The sequence below is a fragment of the Protobothrops mucrosquamatus genome, unplaced genomic scaffold (genome assembly GCF_001527695.2).
Source record: "Protobothrops mucrosquamatus isolate PMUCROS unplaced genomic scaffold, P.Mucros_1.0 scaffold89, whole genome shotgun sequence".
Lineage (NCBI taxonomy): Eukaryota > Metazoa > Chordata > Lepidosauria > Squamata > Viperidae > Protobothrops > Protobothrops mucrosquamatus.
Window position 1 is genome coordinate 1,359,962 of NW_015386465.1, and position 21,086 is coordinate 1,381,047.

Here is a 21,086-nt window from a genome sequence, read left to right on the forward strand (position 1 = left end):
CCTCCAGGCCTTCCTGTCCTCTACCATCTTCTGGAGTCCATTTAAGCTCACGCCTACTGCTTCAGTGACTCCATCCAGCCACCTCATTCTCTGTCATCCCCTTCTTCTATTGCCCTCAATCTTTCCCAGCATTAGGCTCTTCTCCAGTGAGTCCTTCCTTCTCATTAGGTGGCCAAAGTACTTGAGTTTCAACTTCAGGGTCTGGCCTTCTAAAGAGCAGTCGGGGTTGATCTCCTCCAAGCCTTCCTGTCCTCTACCATCTTCTGGAGTCCATTTAAGCTCATGCCTACTGCTTCAGTGACTCCATCCAGCCATCTCATTCTCTGTCATCCCGTTCTTCTATTGCCCTCAATCTTTCCCAGCATTAGGCTCTTCTCCAGTGAGTCCTTCCTTCTTTTTTAAGTCCATCATGCATCTTGACTCTTTTTACCAAACCTTTCATACCCACATTTTCCTACACTACTTGCAGACTTGCAATATAGCATGAAGTTTAGCTGCTGGCTTCTTATGCTATACATTTCATTTTAGAAAATATTTGTTTTCACCTCCAGAACCGTTTTATAACAGTTTTCTTGCCTGCTTTATATCGCCTTCTCCATTGAACATCCCAACTGACTGGGGAAAAAAAAACATTGTGGAAATTGATGCAAGTGATTGTAATCAAAACCTTATCTGTTCATTGTTGCCTGAAAATACTTCCAGCTATTGCATGGTTTTTTTTTTCATTTACCTGATGCTGAATGGTGACGCAAACAGTTCACCCTATCTTCAACAACGTCTTGGAAAAAAACATCTTTAAGTGCCATTTAGGAATTAATTTAGAGAACTGTATGTTGTTCAGGGTAGATTGATTGGATTGACTTATAAGCTCTGAAAATAAACAAACTGACCACTTTGGAAGAGTTTCTTTGGTCATATAGCAACTAATGTGTGGAAAAGGTAAGAATATTTGTGTTTGTGTATGAGAGAGAGAAAGAGAGGGAGAGGGAGAAGGGGAGAAAGAGGGAGAGAGAGAGAGAGATTCCTATTTGTCATTCTAGCGCCAACTTCAAAGGTGATGTAAACTATCTTCTTTTTATTAGAATTGCCCCAGCGTTTCTTATGATATATTGTATATGACACTTTATTTTCCCACACTATTTTCTAGGCAAATGTATCAAACTTACTTACAAAATAGCATTTACATTATTCTTAGCATACTCCAAGCAGAACCCAAGTCTAAAAAAATACATAAATATGTGATAATGCAGCAGCTTCACATTTCTTACATTTTTTTAGAACTTGTGTAATACCAACTAAGTTAAAGGATAACGTGATTAGGAAGCAGTCTGGGCTGAAGACTCAAAGCAAAATAAGATTAGTTACAAGAACTGGAACCAACGTGCTAGAATTGGGGAAAATAAACTCAAAATCTTGCTCGGAGACACACTGAAAATAGGTGTTTGACATCCTTAGCAAACAACATCCCCTTGTACGTTTGACAGATAATCACATCATTATGCTAAATTATAATATATAAGGAAGTAGAACACCTCAACAGTTGAAAATTTGACACCATGCTGAAAAGTGTAAATCATTTTATGCCAATTGTCAGCAGGAGGACTATTAATTCAGATTGTTTCCATCTGAGCAGCTGGAACTAGTAACGTCCTTTGAATCACCCCCATGGAGGATTTGCAGGTTTGGTGCCATTATAACGACGACTCTGTAATCTCAAAGTCATAAAACCCAGCAAAACACAACAGAAGGTGTAAAATAAAGCTTCCTTTATTAACCAAAAGGAGAAAACCAAACAAGTGCACCTACCTTGAAGGTCATGATATTGATTTGTTCGGTAATGACAGTGAACTTGTTTACCCATACAGGACACCGTTCTCTCCTTCTTTACAAAGCAAATACCCTGGGCTGCTGGAGGATGTCATTGTGTCATTGTGTCACGGGCATGGCATAATGCCTGAATGAGGCTACGTCAATGAGAAGATAAGCATTGGGCCCTAACTTGCATTCACAAAAATGTGAGATGTCACCACATAGCTTGGAATTCTACATTATTAAGATTCTCATCTTAAGAAGCTTAACTTAGAAGTAGGGAGAAATTTCCTAATAGTGAGAACGATCAATCAATGGAATGCTTTGCCTCCAGAAGTTGTGGTTGCTCCATCACTGGAGGCTTTCAAGAAGAGACAGGACAGGTATTTGTCTGAAATGGTATAGGGTCTCCTGCATGTGCAGAGAGTTGGACTAGATGACCTCCAAAGTCCTTTCCAACTCTGTTATTCGATGTTCTGTGTTCATTTGTACCTAGGGTTCAACTCAACTAATATGAAGGAGAGGGAAAGCTCAGACCATGCAGTTTTATAGGATGGAGAAACATGTGCAGACATGCCAACACATAGGGTTGTATGCTCACTTACACAATGAATTTAGCTTTCTTAGAGTTGAACTAAGGATGTTGTCGGATAACCATGTTAAATGATGACAACCATTTTGATAGGAAATCATGAAACTGCATCTTACTTTGGCTATGTGATGTGGGGGAAGCAATTATGTTTGGAAGTCTTAGCAGTAAAAGGAAACAGGCAGTCAAAGAACAGGGTGTCTGGACACAACCAAAGCTGACATCAGCCAGAGCCTAGAAAAACTAGATAGCGAAGATGGGAAGATGTGGAGAGACCTGGTCCATAAAATCGCCAAGAGTCGGACTTGACTGAATGGATAACATCATCATCATAACATCATCATCATTCATCATGCATCATCATCATCATCATCATCATCATCATCATCATCATCATCTCAATAGACATTAACTCACTAGAGGTAGATTTATCTTAGCTACTGCCTATCTTTACAAAATGCTCAACTCTCAGATTCATCTCTTTAAACTGCCCTCTATCCCACTATGTTCTTTCATTTTTATTTCCATTTCACTTCTGCCTATAACAGTTAATCCTCTAATTTTATTCAAAGCCAATCCTGTTTCTGGATCAGTATATACTTCCGTAAAGATATTTCAAGGGTTTACATTTAACTTACTTAAACTGCACCTAAAACAATGTGTGAATGACTTGAATTACAGCCAAAAGCTTTGTGGCTGAGCTCTCATGATAGATATTTAGCATAATAGAGAAACTCATTTTACGCAATGCAACCTATTTTTTTCCCCTATGCTTCTCCATTTTCTGATTTCAACTTTGCTGAATAGGAATACAGAACCCAGGAGTTTATTTACATGTATGTGTGTGTGTGTGTGTATTGCTCTTTAAATCTGTATGTTGAATTCTGTCAACATTTGTTTATGCCTTCTATGTTTGTTGCCTTCTGTGTTTTAAGTAAGAAAATATTTTTTCCATGTCACTTTCATTAATATTCATTGAGATACAGTATTTCTCCCAACAAATTTGTTCATTAATTTGGGTTCTTTTTTAAAAAAGATATTTCTGCATATAAATATACATTCTTGAATATATTTCCTTACAAAAGGATATACATTTTGGTTTTTTTTTCTCAGCTCAATCAAATTAACACTGCTAAAGGATGAATTCAAGGTATGACCAGGCACTGTAAGATTAAAGTCTTCCAACTTACCTATCTTTCACATCTTCCCTCTCTCTGATCTTGATCTCGGTGTGAATTAGAATTAAATGTATTCATTTATGGTCCCAGACTAAGAAAAATACAAGCAAAAGTAAAATTCAGTAGTGCAAGGTAAAAGAAAACTCAAACAATAAGTAATAAAAGTACTAACAGCACTGACTCAATGGAACTGCATCTACATAGAGGAAAGTGAGTAGTGGGGTGCCCCAGGGCTCTGTTCTGGGCCCAGTGCTCTTCAACATCTTCATCAATGATTTGGACGAGGGGATAGATGGGGAATTCATCAAATTTGCAGATGACACCAAGCTGGCAGGAATAGCCAACACTCCAGAAAACAGGCTTAGGATACAGGAGGATCTGGACAGACTTGAACACTGGGCACTATCTAACAAAATGAAATTCAATGATGAAAAAAGTAAGGTTCTACATTTAGGCAAGAAAAACCAAATGTACAGCTATAGTATAGGTGGTACCTTGCTCAATAGTAGCAACTGTGAGAGGGATCTCAGAGTCCTAGTGGACAATCACTTAGATATGAGCCAGCTGTGTGCTGCAGCTGCCAAAAAGGCCAACACAGTGCTAGGCTGCATTAACAGGGGGATAGAATCAAGATCACATGAAGTGTTAATACCACTTTTCAATGTCTTGGTAAGACCACACTTGGAAAACTGCATCCAGTTTTGGTCACCACAATGTAAAAAAGATGTTGAGACTCTAGAAAGAGTGCAGAGAAGAGCAACAAAGATGATTAGGGAACTGGAGGCTAAAGCATATAAGGAACGGTTGCTGGAATTGGGTATGTCTAGTTTAACAAAGAGAAAGACGAGGGGGGACATGATAGCAGTCTTCCAATATCTCAGGGGCTTCCCCAAAGAAGAGGGAGTCAAGCTATTCTCCAAAGCGCCTGAAGGCAGGACAAGAAGCAATGGATGGAAACTCATCAAGGAGAGAAGCAACCTAGAACTAAGGAGAAATTTCCTGACAGTTAGAACAATAATCAGTGGAACAACTTGCCTCCAGAAGCTGTGAATACTCCAACATTGGAAGTTTTTAAGAAGAGACTGGACAGCCATTTGTCTGAAATGGTATAGGGCAAGGGTAGGCAACCTTGGCTTTTTTTATGACTTGTGGACTTCAACTCCCAGAATTCCTGAGTCCCCATTGCTGGTTCAGGAATTCTGGGTATTGAAGTCCATAAGTCATAAAAGAACCAAGGTTCCCTACCCCTGGTATAGGGTTTCCTGCCTGAGCAGAGGGTTGGACAAGATGACCTCTAAGGTCCCTTCCAACTTTATTTTTATTAGTAGTAGTAACCAGGAATACACCCTCAGAAATCTGTTTCAGCCAAAGCCTGGAACAGCAAAGTTGAGTTAGGCTCCCAAAGAGACACAGCCAAGCTCTAACCAAGTAAGGGCATTTGAGTTGAGCAAGAAACACTAAGTATAGCTTTTAAAAAATTAAGACTGAATAGCTTCCAAAGTGGAAGTTGACACTTCACGTTATATATTTTAATTTCTGCAGGGTTGTAATGATTGCCTTGATAGCTCACCTATTTAAGGATCATGCTGAAGATGTTTTGGGCTGTTATAAAGAGTTCATTCAACTGATTAATCCAAACAGGTGGAAAGATGAGAGAGGATACTCAGGTACTTAATCTGGTCAATTGAGCTTTTATTAATTTTCTTAGACTTGGAAGTGCTTACTGTAAAGTTATAAAATCTTAGTTTTTGAATAGTCAAGTTTAAGAGATCCCATAGAATAGTAGGTTATAAATGAAACTAGGCCCATCTGAGTTACGGTTGGAGCTAAATTGATGGACAAGTGTTGAAAGTGGCTTACTGAGGGCCATAGTAATGTCATCAATAGGGAAATTAAATAATAAAGGGACGAGAATACAGCCCTGTTTACCTCCTTTAAAAGTAGGGAAAGTTGTTAGAAATATCTCTGCTTTGTATGGGACTGTTTTGAGGTAGCAAAATAATCAGCTTGAGAATATGGTGTCAGTGGGTGTTGTGGCTAACTGCCTCCAAAGTCTCTCATGAGGAATAAAGTCAAATGCCACACTTAAATCAATAAAGGCAACATAAAAGGCACCTCAGGATTTACATATTCTCAGTTAAATAGTGTAGCATTGCATATCTATCCATTGTCGAACATCCTGATCTGAATCCTGCCCGTTCGCAGGGCAGGAGATTCTTCAGAAGCATCCAATATAAATTTTGAGAATAAAGAAATCTTGCCCAAAGGCTGATGATTATTGGAAAAGGTTTATTGGACCATAGTTGGGAGAATTCTGCCTATACTTTTTTTTTGTGTTGGGAGAGTGATAGTATTAAGCCACTTCCTTAGGAATGATAAGAATGGTTAAGCAGAGAACAAAAAAGGCTAAAATAGAAGTCAGCTAGCCCAGATGTATGTTCAATAACTTTGCAAAATTATATCTTTATCTCAAGCTTTTATCATGTTTCATTTTTTTTTTTAAAAAAAAAAAATCTATTTCAAAACTAGGGCTCAATCAAGTAAGGAAGCACAGAGTGGACAGCCAAAAAAGTCATCATCAAATGGAACATTGAATAAATAGAAAATATTTGATTTGATCTTTGCTCATGCATTACCCAGAATTCATCAAGCATCATTGCTCTTGAAAAGTTTTCACCCCAGATTCTCTTTTCTGCATTGCAGTATATTTTGTATAAAGTAGCTTCCTTAATTTTTTTCAATTTATTGCTCACTACTGTTCTTTTTTAAGTCTTTGAAACAAACTGATCTTGATATCCCATGATATATAGACCTAAATATGGATGATTGAAATAATTGTGTATGTTTTATAAGTTATATGTCTATCAGGCCAGGATCAGTCAAACCTATTTCCGTAAGGTTCCATGTATGTGAATGGCGGCTACCCACAGCCAACCAATTTTGTTGTCCACAAAGTGATCTCCAATTGTATAGCTGAAAAAAAAAATGAGCCAAATGCTAATAACACGTTGGAGAAAAAGCAATGTTGAAATAAAATTAACAATACCTAAGCTGATTTAATTTAGTTCAGAAATATTTATTTATTTCTAGTTCTCATTTTCAGATACACCCCACCCCAGCAAACTGAAACTTTTCTTCTCACAAATCAGTAGCAAGAGAGTAAGGAAGACATTTAAATTCCAAGTAATAACTGCTTCATAGAAGAGGATTGCAATTCAGCCAAGTTGAAAAGCCAAAAACATTACATTGATAAGTCTTAACAAGAGTGTGGCCTGCAAAACAAGTAAGAAAATTATTTTGCTCTTTTTAACACTGATTAGGCCTCAGATGGATTACGACTTTCTGTCGAAGACAAAACACATTTGAAAGGACAAATTGGAGTGAGTTCAGAGATTAACAAGGAAAACTGTGATGAAAAGGTTTGAGGAAATAAGATCTGTGAGAAAGGGTTAGTCATTTTAACAGACTCTCGTCAAGGAACAGAGGAGACATGACCGTCTGCAAATCCACAGAATGTTGACTTGAAGGAAAAAGATAGACACCAGTTCTTTTTTAATTCTTACTTTAGAAGATTTCATGTGGTGAAGGTAATATTGCCATTGATAACTTCGACTTTTTCCATTTACTGTTCCAACAGTTTATTTGTTTTCTCTTTTCTGATTTTATATATAAATTCAGGGACGTTTCTAGAGAATAGGCTTCTCTTGACTCTACCTTTCAATTTGCTTTTTAACCATGTCCCGTTTTTAGAAACCCTCTCCTTTGTAGTTAAGCGTAATTCTGTAAGACTTCCTAGCCAACTGTCCATTTACATATGTATGTGTTGAATTTTATAGACCATTTAATTAAACAATATTTTTAAAAAGTTCAAAAAGGCATAGCAATGTAACCTTAACCTTAACAATGAAAAGAAAATCCTTAGATGTACTGTATAACTCCTAATAAAATAACTCTCAGCACATTTTAATTTCCTTGCACGCACACAAAGGAAGTAAAGAAAAATAGCTAACTAGAAGCTCCCTGTTGTATTTCTGTAACTGACACTCCGAATGCAGAAGGCAGAACTAAAAACTCTTATTTTTTTTGAGCATCTTGGCACTGTCTGCTTCGGCTTATGAGAGCTATGAGATAAGTAAGTGCTGAAGCTAAAAGCAGTGCGGTTTTGTGGTTAGGACAAAAAAAAAAAGATACTGAGAGATAGGACACCTCAATTCCCCCTCCCCTTGACCTTTGTTCGGCTTAGCTGAGAAATCGTTCTGAGATTTTCCAGCTATAAAATGGAAAAGCAACGTCCCCGTGATTTTAACAGCATACATTGCTCAGGATTCTGTTACAAAGAAAACTATTTATATCAACAGTGCCATTTGAACTACTCCAGTCTTCTTTTCAACAGCCTCCTGTGATACTTTTTCAATGAGACACACAACTCTTGTTGCTCAAAACGCTCGACTAATCTAATTTTCCCCTTTCAGATTAGCCTGCAATGTGAAGACTCCCGGAGAATGCCATATTGAAAAGATGCAAATTCCTACATTCTCTGTCGCACTTGTAGACTTCAAATGGCTTCACACCAAACGTGTATTGCCCGTCTTTGTAAGCCCTGAACTTGTTACTTAAAAAGTGCTTTCACATTAATAAGTGGAAAGTTCCAGAATAAAAACTGAAATACTCACAAAAAACAGAGAGCCTCTGGGACTTCATAATGATTCACTTATGCTAGTAAGCATCTGAAGTATACATGGCAGTGGGGACTTAGTTGACCAGTACAACTTAAGTCTATTATGGCTAAATCTAACTTTTCTAGGTCTTATTAGCTGTTTTTTTTAATCCTTCCCTCACCCTATAAATCACTTGAATTGTGCGAAGATGTTTAATGTTATGGATGTAACTCCACTTAGTAACGATCATAGTTAAGTATGATTTGAATATTAACTAATCAGATCTTATTGGCATAATTTTACTTTATACAATATACACGACGTAAATCTGGGCCTGATCCTTTGCCAAACAGGTACAGGAGTATGTACAGTCAAAATATGTAACATGAACATCGGGGAGGGGGGAGGATGATGTAGGACTCTGAGTGAGTGTAACAGTCAAAGAAATGATGGATAACCAGATAAAGAACAGACCATTGACTACCTTGCAAAGAGTAAACAGTAAATCAAAGAAATGCACGCTTTTCCAAATTGCTGGAACTTCAGTAGGATATCAGAGTTTGCACTGTAGAAAGCAAGGGGAGAAAGTCAATTTAACTGAAACATATAATTTGTTTCTACACTTTCTCTCCCTTTATGAGTGAGAATGGAAGGCCACAGTGGATTGATGGTATTAAAGAGAAAATACTATGGCTTGTAATTACTATTCCCTAAAGCAACTGAATGACATGGGGTATTTTTTACCATTGAACACCTGAAACAGTGAATCTCACAAAGTCAAAGTCCTTTTTTTTTTTTTTTAGTTGGGCAGCACAGAAATGTCAGTCAATAATATCAGTCATGAATTTTATTTATTTGTATCACACCTTTATTATTTTTGCAAATAACTCAAGGTGGCGAAACTATCTAACAGAATTTCCTCCTCCTATTTTTCTCACAACAACTCTGTGAGTTAGGTTGGGTTAAGAAACTTTGAGAGAGCCCAAAGTTTATGTTTACACCACCCACTCGGGACAACTTTGGGTAATATACATAAGTCATAATCTTGCAACATCCCCTTTCAAAAGTTGGTCTTCTGTTTCTTACAACAAATTGCCTTCTACTAAACCTTAGGATTCTCAAGAAATTGATGGGGTTTTGTAAAAGACTAAGGGAAAAAGAAAAAAGAAGCTCAAACATGCTCAGGGATGTCCATGGCATTTTTTCTAAGCCACAGCAGAAAAGATTCCTAAGATAGGGAGTAGATACTTTTATATTATATTAGAAATTTTATACCCTGAAAAGTTTGAAAGTGCTTCTGGAGGCAGACCGCTCCATAATGTTAGGGAAGCCACACACACACCTACTTTCCCTGTTCTCCATTCCCTGGAGCAATTGAATAACACAAGACAATTATGCCAGAAAATGAAACTTTTGTGTTTTCCCAATGGAAGAAAGAAAAACAATTTCACTGGAGGTTCATCATAGTACAGTGATGGCGAACCTTTTAGAGACCGAGTGCCCAAATTGCAACCCAAAATCCACTTATGCATCGTCGAGTGCCAGGTGGGTGTGGCCCATTGGGTGGGCATGGCTGTGGTGGTAATGGCAGACTGGGTGGGACTAAAAAGTTCAATCAATCAACTCCAACTTTGCAAGATCTTTTTTTTTCCCATGAGTTGAAATTGATTGATTGATTGAACCTTTTTTTTTTTTGCACACGGCGGTGGAGGCCTAACGCGAAAAGGTTTTATAAAACCCAGCTGAAGGCCTAGGCCTGGGGCGATGGCGTGCGTGCCCAGAGAGAGGGCTCTGTGTGCCGCCTGTGGCACATGTGTCATAGGTTCGCCACCACGGTCATAGTAGAACACAAACTCTCAAGCATGTTTCTTGCAGAAAAACTTCCTGAGGTGGCAACTGAAAAATATTCAGGAGCGGAATCGTGCACATGAATTTCTCAGAAATTCATCCTGAGAATTCAAGAAAAAAGAAAAAAAAAGCTAAAGCATGGACCTACTGAAACTGCAAGTATTGACTACATCACATTAAGTTGCATTGCTCTGGTGTATTTGGCATGGAAAGAGGGATTGAACTTTGTTCGTCATCACAAATAAGGATGAAATATCAAGGTTATTTTTGAATATTGAATATTTTGATATTTCTGAACACTCACGCACACACATAATCACCTTGAAAGACTTCAGGAAAGAGCAGAAGTGTACTATGGCAAAAAAATAAAATCCTGTTTGATCATCAATCAACGGCCACACCTATTCTTAATAATAGCCAATGATTTTTGCTTTCAAATTCTAAGAACCATCACCATGGCTAAATTATGCCAGGCAACTATAAAATCTTTTATCAATCAACGGCCAGATGTTGTCTTAAAAATAGCCACTGACTTTTTCTTTCAAGTTCTAGGAACCATTGCCATGGCTACATTACACCAGTCAAGGTAATCTGTTATAACTTGCCGGTTGCACCTAGCCTTAAAAAGGGCTGTTCAGTTTTCCTTTCTAGTTGTAACAATCACCTTGGCTAAATTTTGCCAGGCAATGTAACCAGAAAATTTTATTACTCACTAGCTGTACCCGCGCACGCGTTGCTGTGGCTCAGTCTGGTAAAAGCGTGTGTTGCTTTTACGTCCAACAGATGATGCTGTTTTTCAAAAAAAACATGTTTTTACCTGTCACAGGTGTGACATCTATATAATATAGGTATATAAAAACACGCACTTATTCGAATGCAACGTTGTGTCAAAATTTCAAAGCAATTGGTGAAGAACTTTTGGAGATTTAAGATTTTGAACAAACAAACATTTACATATTTATTTATATAGACTAGCTGTAGCTAACCTTAAAAAGGGCCATTGAGTTTTGCTTTCTGGTGCTAAGAACCATCGCCATGGCTAAATTATGTCAGGCAAGGGAAGTATACAATTTTTATTACTCATCGATCCCACCTAAGCTTAAAAAGGACTGATGAGTTTTGCTTTCTGGTTCTAAGAACCATCACCACGGCTCATCTATGCTCATGTGTGAACTTAGGTAGGCTAAGAATCTGAAGGAGGAAGACTGGTGAGCCAAATGGGTTCTCTTCCAGTTGGGTCTCACTAAGGGGATCCTTAGGAACTGGATGAGGACTTCCACTAAGTAGAATGTCTGCTCAGTGAGTGAACCTCTATAATAGAGGCATTACAATCATCTCCTTGTTGTGTTGCTAAGTGGAATGCTTGAGGGGCCCTTTCTGGTTCTAAGAACCACATCTATGGCTAAAAAAAAATTTCAGACAAGAAAACTATACAATTTTTTATAAGTCACTGGCCACACCTGGAATTAAAAAGGCTTTTGAATGTTTTCTTCTAGTTCTGAGAATCATTGCCATATTTAAATTATGCCAGGCAAGATTATAAAATCTATGAAATATTGGCCACACCTAGCATTCAAACGTGTGGTGTCAAATACTATTGAAACTGTTTGAGGCCATCTTCTATAGTTCAGTTTTGATTCACTTGGTGAACAAAGTTCCTGTTTTTCATTATCCTTCTCTTCCATTTTTATACCAACAATGCAGGATGACAAATGAGTCCTTTGTGTTCTACAATTCTATAGTTCGTCAAGGTCATTAAATGATCAGCTGGTGTTGAGAAACTAAAAATCCAATATAAGTAATTTTACATTGGGGACTGCATATGCTTTATGGCATGAGTGAAAGAAGGCAAGATACAATGAATTAGGGCATTTAAAACTTAAGAAAATTGCACATAGAGAAAAAAGCTTACTTTTCTCTATGGTAATAAACTAGAGCTAATGTTTCTTCAGGGCCCAAAAATATTCTCATCCTAGATTTAGTTTGATTAAGATTACATCCGTGATGTGCTTTACTCCTTTAAAGAATATGGCCTTTGACTAAAATTTATTTATTCAATTTCTAAAACCACCCCTCTCAGTGTATGACTTTTGTTGAGGCTTGTTATTATCATAGTCTTTCGTTCAAATAAGCCCTAGGAGTTTACCTTATCAATAAAGGAGAATATTTGTAGCTCAGAGTTGAAATGAGGGGTCTTTGGTGCTCTGAGCTGGGAGAGCACCAAGGAGTTTACCTTAGTGCTAGAGAAGACAAAAATTCCTAGAAACAAAGATAATTTTATTTACACCTTTGTGATTTACTTTTAATAGGGAATGACTAACATTATCTCAGGCCCCAGAAATATGGTATTTCTTCTAAAGCAGGTGTCCCCAACCCCCGGTCCGTGGACCAGTACCAGGCCACAGCATGCCAGCAACTGGTCCACGCAAAGCCCCATCTGCAAGATGCAGGCAGCCCACAAAACCATGTATCCTCTAGTCCACGAAAAAACCTCTCTCCACGAAACCGGTTCCTGGTGCCCCAAAGGTTGGGGACCTCTGTTCTAAAGCCCTCGATTAAAATTATCTCAGACCGCAGGAGTTTATTCTCAGAAAGTAAGGTTGACTCCTATGACTAAGACAATATTATCTTTAACCTTAAAGTTAATTTTGCTTATCAACTTGTTACCTGTGATAATTTAACCCTTTAAATTGATTTCCTTAGGTCCACAGAATATTTTTATTTTTCATAAGAATATGTCTTTGGCTAAAATTATCTCAGGCTCCAGGAGTATACCTTATTCCCACAGAAATGTCAACTGCTAAGACTTAGGTAACTTTATTTTTAGTTACCTATGGTAGTTGAGTGTTTAAACGAGGATATGAGCTGATTACCTCAGGCCTATAGATTTTTAGTGTTCCTATAGAAATGGCCTCCAGCACCAGCTTCTAGGTCTGAGGCAATTTAAAATCAACATTGCTTCACTTTTTGTTACCTGTCGTGGCTGAATCCTTTTACCATAATATAGCTAAGGATACCTTAAGCCCCATAGATATATTTTACTCTTTTTAGGAAGGTGAGCCTTGACTAAAATTACCTCAGGCCTCAGAAGTTGACCTTATTCCCAGAGAGCAAAGTCAGTTCCTGGGTTTGAGGCAATTTAAAGCTAATTTTGTGTTTTAACTTTTAGTTCCCTGTGTTGGTTCAATCCTTTTACCAGGACTGAATTTAAATTGGACTGAGGCTATTTAAAGCTAATTTTAACTTTTAGTTGCTTGTAGTAGTTGAGTCCTTTTACCAGAATATGGCTCAGATTATCTCAGGCCTCATGGGTATTTCATTCCTAAAAAAATGTGCCATTTGACTAAAACTACCTCAGGCCTCAAAAATTGATATTCCCAAAGAATAAAGTCAGCTCTTGGATCTGAGGCAATTTATAGCTAATTTTGTTTAACTTTTAGTTACCTGTTTAATCCTTTTACCAGGTTGCAGCTCAGATTGCCTCAGGCCCCATAGGAATATTTTACTCTTTTTAGGAAAGTGAGCGTTGACTAAAATTACCTCAGGTCTCAGGAGTTGGCCTTATTCCCAGAGAGGAACATAGCTCCTGGGTTTGGGGCAATTTAAAGCTAATCTTACGTTTAAATTTTAGTTCCCTGTGGTTGTTTAATCCTTTCACCAGGACTGAATTTAAATGGTCTGAGGCAATTTAAAACTAATTTTAACTTTTAGCTACCTGTGGTAGTTCAGTCCTTTTACCAGATTATCTCAGGCCACATAAGTATATTTTACTTTTTTTAGGAAGGTGAGCCTTGGCTAAAAGTACCTCAGACCCCATAGGTATTGTATTCCTAAAAAAGTGACCAGACTAATATTACCTCAGGCCTTGTTCCCAGAGAGAAAAGTCAGCTTCCTGGGTCTGAGTCAATTTAAAACTAATTTTGTTTAACTTTTAGTTTCCTATGGTATTTTAGTCTTTTTACCATGATATGGCTCAGATTATCAGAGGTTCCATTTTACTCTTTTTAGAAAGGCAAACCTTGGCTAAAGTTACCTCAGACATTAAAAGTTAGCCTTATTCCAGATAGGAACATACAGTAGCTCCTGGCTTTGAGGCAATTTAAAGCTAATTTTAACTTTTAATTATCTGTGGCAATTCAGTCCTTTTACAAGAATATGTCTCAGATTAGGTCCCACAGGGATTTTATTCCTAAAAATGTGACCCTTGACTAAAGTTGCCAAAGGCCTCATGAATTGGTCTTATTTCCAGAGAGAAAAGGCAGCTCTTGGAACTGAGGAAATTTAAAGCTGATTTTATGTTTAACTTTTAGTTCCCCGCGGTACTTTAGTCCTTTTATCAGGACCTGGCCCAGATTCCCTCAGGCCCCATAGATATTTTATTTTACTCATTTAAGTTAGTAAGTTTTGGCTAAAATCACTTCAGATCCCAGGTGCTGACCTAATTCCCAGAGAGAAAAGGAAAGTCCTGGGTCTAAGACAACTTTTTAAATCTAACTTGAAGTCTTATTGTGGGTTCAGTCCTTTTAACAGGCCATGGCTTAGATTACCTCAGGTGCCACAGATACTTCTAAGGAGGTGAGCAGCCCTCAATTTTATTTTGTGACATCAATACTGGACGTTATTTTCAGTTTTTTTAAAAAACATGGCTAAAATTTCCTCAGGCTCCAGAAGTTGACTTTATTCCTGAGAGTAAAAGGATTGAAGTACTTTCACTTAGATAACCTTTATTGTCATTTTTATACTGTGGGCACAATTGGCACACATCAAAAATGAAATTTAGTTGCCCGCTCTCAAAGTGAAACACATACATGACACACACCTAAACATACTATGAACGTATGTATAGACCCACATCCCTACACATACGTAGCAAATAAATATTAAATATTTCTGCAGTACTTTTAGTCTTGCAAACTGAACGTGACTAAGGTTACCTCAAGATCCTGAAGTATTTTAAGCCTTCTAAGTATATGGCCCTTAGTTAAAATTACCTCAGAAATTTCCCTTATTCCCTGAAGAAAGCCAATTCTCGGGACTGAGGTAAGTTTTTCTTCAATGACCTGTAGTATTGGGAGTCTCTTAAATATAACAATGCTGAGACATTACCTCAGCCGCCTCTGGTCGAATATAGGTTAAAATTCCCTCAGACCCAGGGAGTTCTTTTACTCCCTGCAAACAAAAGGCCACTTATATTACCTGAGGACCGACTTTCCCCCCACCCCACTCCGTATCCTAAAATGTTTAAGAATCAAAACTATCTCAGAAAGCAAAAAGCCACTTCATCACCTAAGGCTGAGGGCAAATGGAGCTACGATGACTGCCCTGGGAGCGAGTCATTTACCCTCCCACACCCACCCACCCAGGAAGCTTCGCTTCTCTGGAAGGGAGGGCTTCCCCCCCCCAAACTTCGTCACCCGCAGGGTTTTTTAAAGCTTCCCCGCCCTTTCGGAGGCGGAGGAGAAAACGATCAGCCAATCCTAGGGCTTCCTCGGTTTTTCAGGCCAGCCAATCATAGCCGCTGCACTCACCGGTGGGGAGGGGTGGGAAGAAGGGAGAACTTAGGGCGGGAAGGGCGCGCGGCCAGTTCCCCGGGCGGTTGCCATGGAAACGGCGGGAAGCAGCGCGCGCGAGGCTGCTCGTCGCTTGCCTGGTGGGACGCGGCGGTGCAGGTTAGGGGAGTGTTTGTGTGCAATGCCGTCTGTCCAGTTTCAGGGTGCGGTGTTGATAGGGATCGCCCCTTCTGCAGCAGGGCTGCTGCAGCTCATCTGTGGGTTGGAGGGTCTCCACTCAAAATGCCTTTTATTTTTATTTTTATTTTTTTTTAAAGTACCCTGAAAACTGTGCTTACATGTACAGTCTAGGACAGGGGTCTGCAACCTTGACAACTTTAAGACTTGTGGATTTCAGCTCCCAGAATTCCTCAGCAAGCTATGCTGGCTGAGGAATTCTGGGAACTGATGTCCACAAGTCTTAAAGTTGTCAAGGTTGCAGACCCCTGGAGGACTACAGATCCCATCAGCCAGCTTTGGAAGGGCCGATGGGCATTGCTCTTCTTGCAGAACTGACTGCTTTGCCTCCCCCCCCCCCAGATTAAGGTGGTTCCCCCATTTCCCCCTGATTTTGGCTTAAAGCTAATTTTCAGCACTATGACTACTCTTTTGTGCCCCAGTATAAGCATAGAAGAAGGGAACGACAGAGAATGAGGTGGCTGGATGGAGTCACTGAAGCAGTAGGCGTGAGCTTCAATGGACTCCAGAAGATGGTAGAGGACAGAAAGGCCTGGAGGAACGTGGTCCATGGGGTCGCGATGGGTTGGACACGACTTCGCAACTAACAACAACATAAGCATCCTGAAAGGAAAAAATATAGAAACCATCATAGTGCAAATTTTAAAAAGTATTCATTAACAAAATAAATTTGGGGTGCTACTTTCATAGGTACCCATCTAAGAGAACAGATTATGTGGAAACAACTACACATTTCAAAACACCACCTCAGATCTTGCTCTCAGCCTTTTTCCATCTAAGTATCCAAACTGTTGGACCTCTGGCTTTATCTTTTAAAAAGTAGCTCCTGTTTTAGTAGATGCGGGTGCCTTGATGATGATGATGATGATGATGATGATGATGATAAATAAAGTTGGAAGGGACCCTGGAGGTCATCTAGTCTTTGTTCTCTGCATTCTTTCTAGAATCTCAACATCTTTTTTATATCGTGGTGACCAAAACTGGATGCCGTATTCCAAGTGTGGCTTTACCAAGGCATTATAAAGTGGTATTAACACTTCACGTGATCTTGATTCTATCCCTGTGTTAATGCAGCCCAGCACTGTGTTGGCCTTTTTGGCAGCTGCAGCACACGGCTGGCTCCTATTTAAGTGATTGTCCACTAGGACTCCGAGATCCCTCTCACAGTTGCTACTATTGAGCCAGGTACCACCTATACCATAGCTGTGCATTTGGTTGTGTTGCTGCTGCCATGGGAAGAGAAAGAAGAGAGTTGTGAATTTTCAGTGTTGCAAGCTGCCTGGAGTCACTGTGTATGAGTTGGGTAGCCTAGCCATATAATTTTTTAATAAATAAATGGCTTTGGGTTTGGTGATCACAAAGAGCAAACGTGACATCCGGTGAGAGTTAGAGAAATGCATCGAACTGACAAATTTTGGAGTTTCTTTCAACCACACGAGCAGAACAGAAGCTTTCAAGAGATGTTAAGCATTAATGAAATCTCTCAAGGTGAGGTGTCACATTGCTAAGCAATCTTTCAGAAACATAAATCTTAACTTGTTTTAGGGCCCTAGCAGGGGGTCCATGCATAATAAATAAACATCAGCTTTATTTTTAAGAACACACCAGTGTGACATGAGACATTAGACGGGGAGAATTGAAAGTGGGTACGCAACACGCCACACACAAACAAGCACACTTGTAATTAAACCTTTAAAGTACAGCTGAGTGATTTTCTTATCCTAGTCCAAGATTTATTAATACACATGTCAGTGTCAAATCTAATAAAGGCACAGTGTTAATTGTAATTGTAGTGCCAGCTGTTAACAGCTGTCAAGGTATTTCTGGCACAGAATACGCTCCCTGTGTATGAGCTTGATGACAAGGCTGAACACAAGCAACATCCTTTTATTTCGGGACTTGGAATTTCAGGAGTTGGTTTAATTGACAATTAAACTGCCCACTTCTCATCATCAGAACAATACTGATTTGTAGAACTAGAACGCTTATCTGCTCTAAGGAAGTCCAAAAGGTAAAGTAGCAAGGATGATACTTACTCATTCCAAGTATGCTCACCATCGGAATTTGCCAGCAGGTCAGTATGAAAGGTCCTGCTAGGCACAACATTGTTTATTAAGTGCCTAATCTAATCAAATGATATGCAGAAAGCAGATTTACTGGCTTTCAATCAAGAGCAAACAAAATATCACATCCTGGACATAAACTCTTTCAACTTCTTCCCTCAAGACTGTGCTAGAGGGCATTGCACACCAAAACAACTAGACACAAAGAGTTTTTTTCCCCCAGGCCGTCACTCTGCTAAACAACTAATTCCAACAACTAATTCCAACTGCCTTATGCCCTAGGATGTCAAACCACGTAGTAAGGCTGAATGACTATTATCCTTCTAATCTTTCCTATTGCCTATTCCTTTAGCATCTTATGACTATAACTTTGTTGTATCTTATGATTTATGTTGATTGCTTTTATTTTGTATGATGATCAGTCTTGTATCTTATGATTTATGATTGTATTTTATTGTATTTTATGATTATGATCATGATTTATCATTTGTTGCTTGTATGTACACTGAGAGCTTATGCACCAGAGATGAATTCTTGGAGTATCTAATCACACTTCGCCAATAAATAATTTCTAGTCTACTCTAGTCTAGTCTCTATATTCTATTCCCATGGTGGCAAATCTATGGCACGTGTGCCACAGGTGGCACGCAGAGCCCTCTCTGTGGGCATGCGCGCCGTCGCCCCACTCCTAGGCCTTCAGGTAGGTTTTATAAAATCTTTTCGCTTTAGGCCTCTACTGTTGTGTGCAAAAAAAAAAAAAGAATCAATCAATTTCAACTTATTGCGGGGAAAAAAAAGATCTCGCAAAGTTGGAATTGATTGATTGAACTTTTTAGTCCCACCCAGTCTGTCATTACCACCATAGCCACGCCCACCCAATTGGCCACACCCACCCATTGGGCCACGCCCAACCGGCACCCGACGATACATAAGTGGGTTTTGGGTTGCAGATTGGGTACTCGGTCTCTAAAAGGTTCACCATCACTGCCCTAAGTGGAATTTTCCTCCAATGCGATTTTCCCATATATTTTACCAGGAAACATACAGTAGGTAGGGCAGGCAAGGAAAGTCAATGCCCTCCTAAACATATATAACCATATGATACAGATAGATTGGAGGCTGTTAAAAGTGGCAGCAAGACTTGACGGCACCCTCCTCATGTTAATATGTTACAGTTCACCTCTGATTCACTCTAATCTATGTCCATTTTGCTCTCCAGGTTCATGGTGACGTAACCCTAACCCTAACTGGAATTTTCTTCCAATGGGATTTTCCCGTGTATTTTATCAGGAAACATAGATAGGACAGCCTAGAAAAGTAAGTGCCCTCCTAACCATACCCAAGCACTCTGAGTTTGTTGGCAATGTCTATTTTGCTCTATGAGTTCATGGTGACATAATCCTAACCCTAAGTGGAATTTTCCTCCAATGGGATTTTCCCATGTATTTTACCAGGAAACATAGATAGGGCAGCCTAAAAATGTCAATGCCCTCCAAACCATACCCAAGCCTTCCGAGTTTGTTGGCGATGCCCATTTTGCTCTATGAGTTCATGGTGACCTAATCCTAACCCTAAGTGGAATTTTCCTCCAATGGGATTTTCCCATGCATTTTACCAGGAAACAGATAGGGCAGCCTAGAAAAGTCAATGCCCTCCTAACCATACCCAAGCCCTCCGAATTTGTTGGCGATGTCCATTTTGCTCTCCGAGTTCATGGTGACGTAACCCTAACCCTAACCTATTCTATTCTATTCTATTCTATTCTATTCTATTCTATTCTATATCCTATCCTATTCTATTCTATTCTATAATCCACTTCCATTCCATTCCATTCCATTCCATTCCATTCTATTCTATTCTATTCTATTCTATTCTATTCTATTCTATAATCTACGTCCATTCAATTCCATTCCATTCATTCCATTCAGTCTACTCTATTCTACCCTACCCTACCCTATACTCTATTTTCTTTCTATTTTATTCTATTCTCAAGAAAGTGGGCATCTTGCTTCTTACTAAAATAATAATATCTCCAATTCCCTCCCTCCATAACTTGAGTAACTAGGAGAACTGTGTGGCTCAGAAAAAAATATTATTTCTTTGATCTTTAGTATTATTTAGTACTGGGTTCTTGTTTTAATACTGAGGTAGAGAACCCATGTCTAGATAACATTGGAGAAGAGTTTCTATCCTCCCTAATCATTGACCAAATTAGCTAGGATTGATGGGAAGTTGCAGTACCATACAATAAGAGACACAGGTTCTCTATTCTGGGGATGAAAGAATGAAATCATTGAATAATGAGTGATTTATAGCATCTTCTACAATCATCCAACCATCGTTATCCACCCACCCACCCCCAAAAAAAGCAAAGATGCATTCTAGGAAGGGTATAAACTAACAGAGGAATTTACTAACCAATATAATTTCACACTGCACATGCGGTAGTTTATTCTATTACTTCAATACCTCAAGATTTTTTTTTCTAGCACATGTACTCATAAACCCCTCCAGATACAGCACTAATGCTTTGCACAATCTGGATTATAAACCAGGAAGAGTTTTGCTCAAGCAACATTATCAATTTTTACCAGATTTTTTTCCCCTCAACATTCATTTTTCCTGTGTTCCATGCAGGAACATGCTGCTGATCTACCTACAGTAATTCTATTAAGCATTATATTGTGACATAATACTCCCTATTAATAATATGTCTCAAGTCCCTAGAGACTGTAGGCTTGTGCGGGTGATATAATTGTTCTCCTTAGGATAGGAAAAAAAGATATTTTTGAGCATAATGCTAACTGGTCTCCGTGACCAATTTAGTGACCAATCAAGTATTTTTCAGGAGAAATGGCAACCAGCTTGTAGAGAAGCAAGTTTATGAAAACACCCAGCTACCTAGACGAAAAAACAACCAGTCAAGATCTAGCAAGTGAAACAAAGCAATGGGGATAAAACAAATTTGCTTAAAGAAATGCACACAAAGCAACGACATTCCACCATCTCAATCCAGTTGCCCGGCTTGCCTTTTCAAAGTCTTGTTGCCCCTCTCTAATGACTCTGACTTTAGAGCAGGGGTCTTCAAACTTGGCCCTTTTATGACTTGTGGATTCAATTCCCAGAATTCTTCAGCCAGCGTGCCTGGCTGAGGAATTCTGGCAGGTGAAGTCCACAAGTCATAAAAGGGCCAA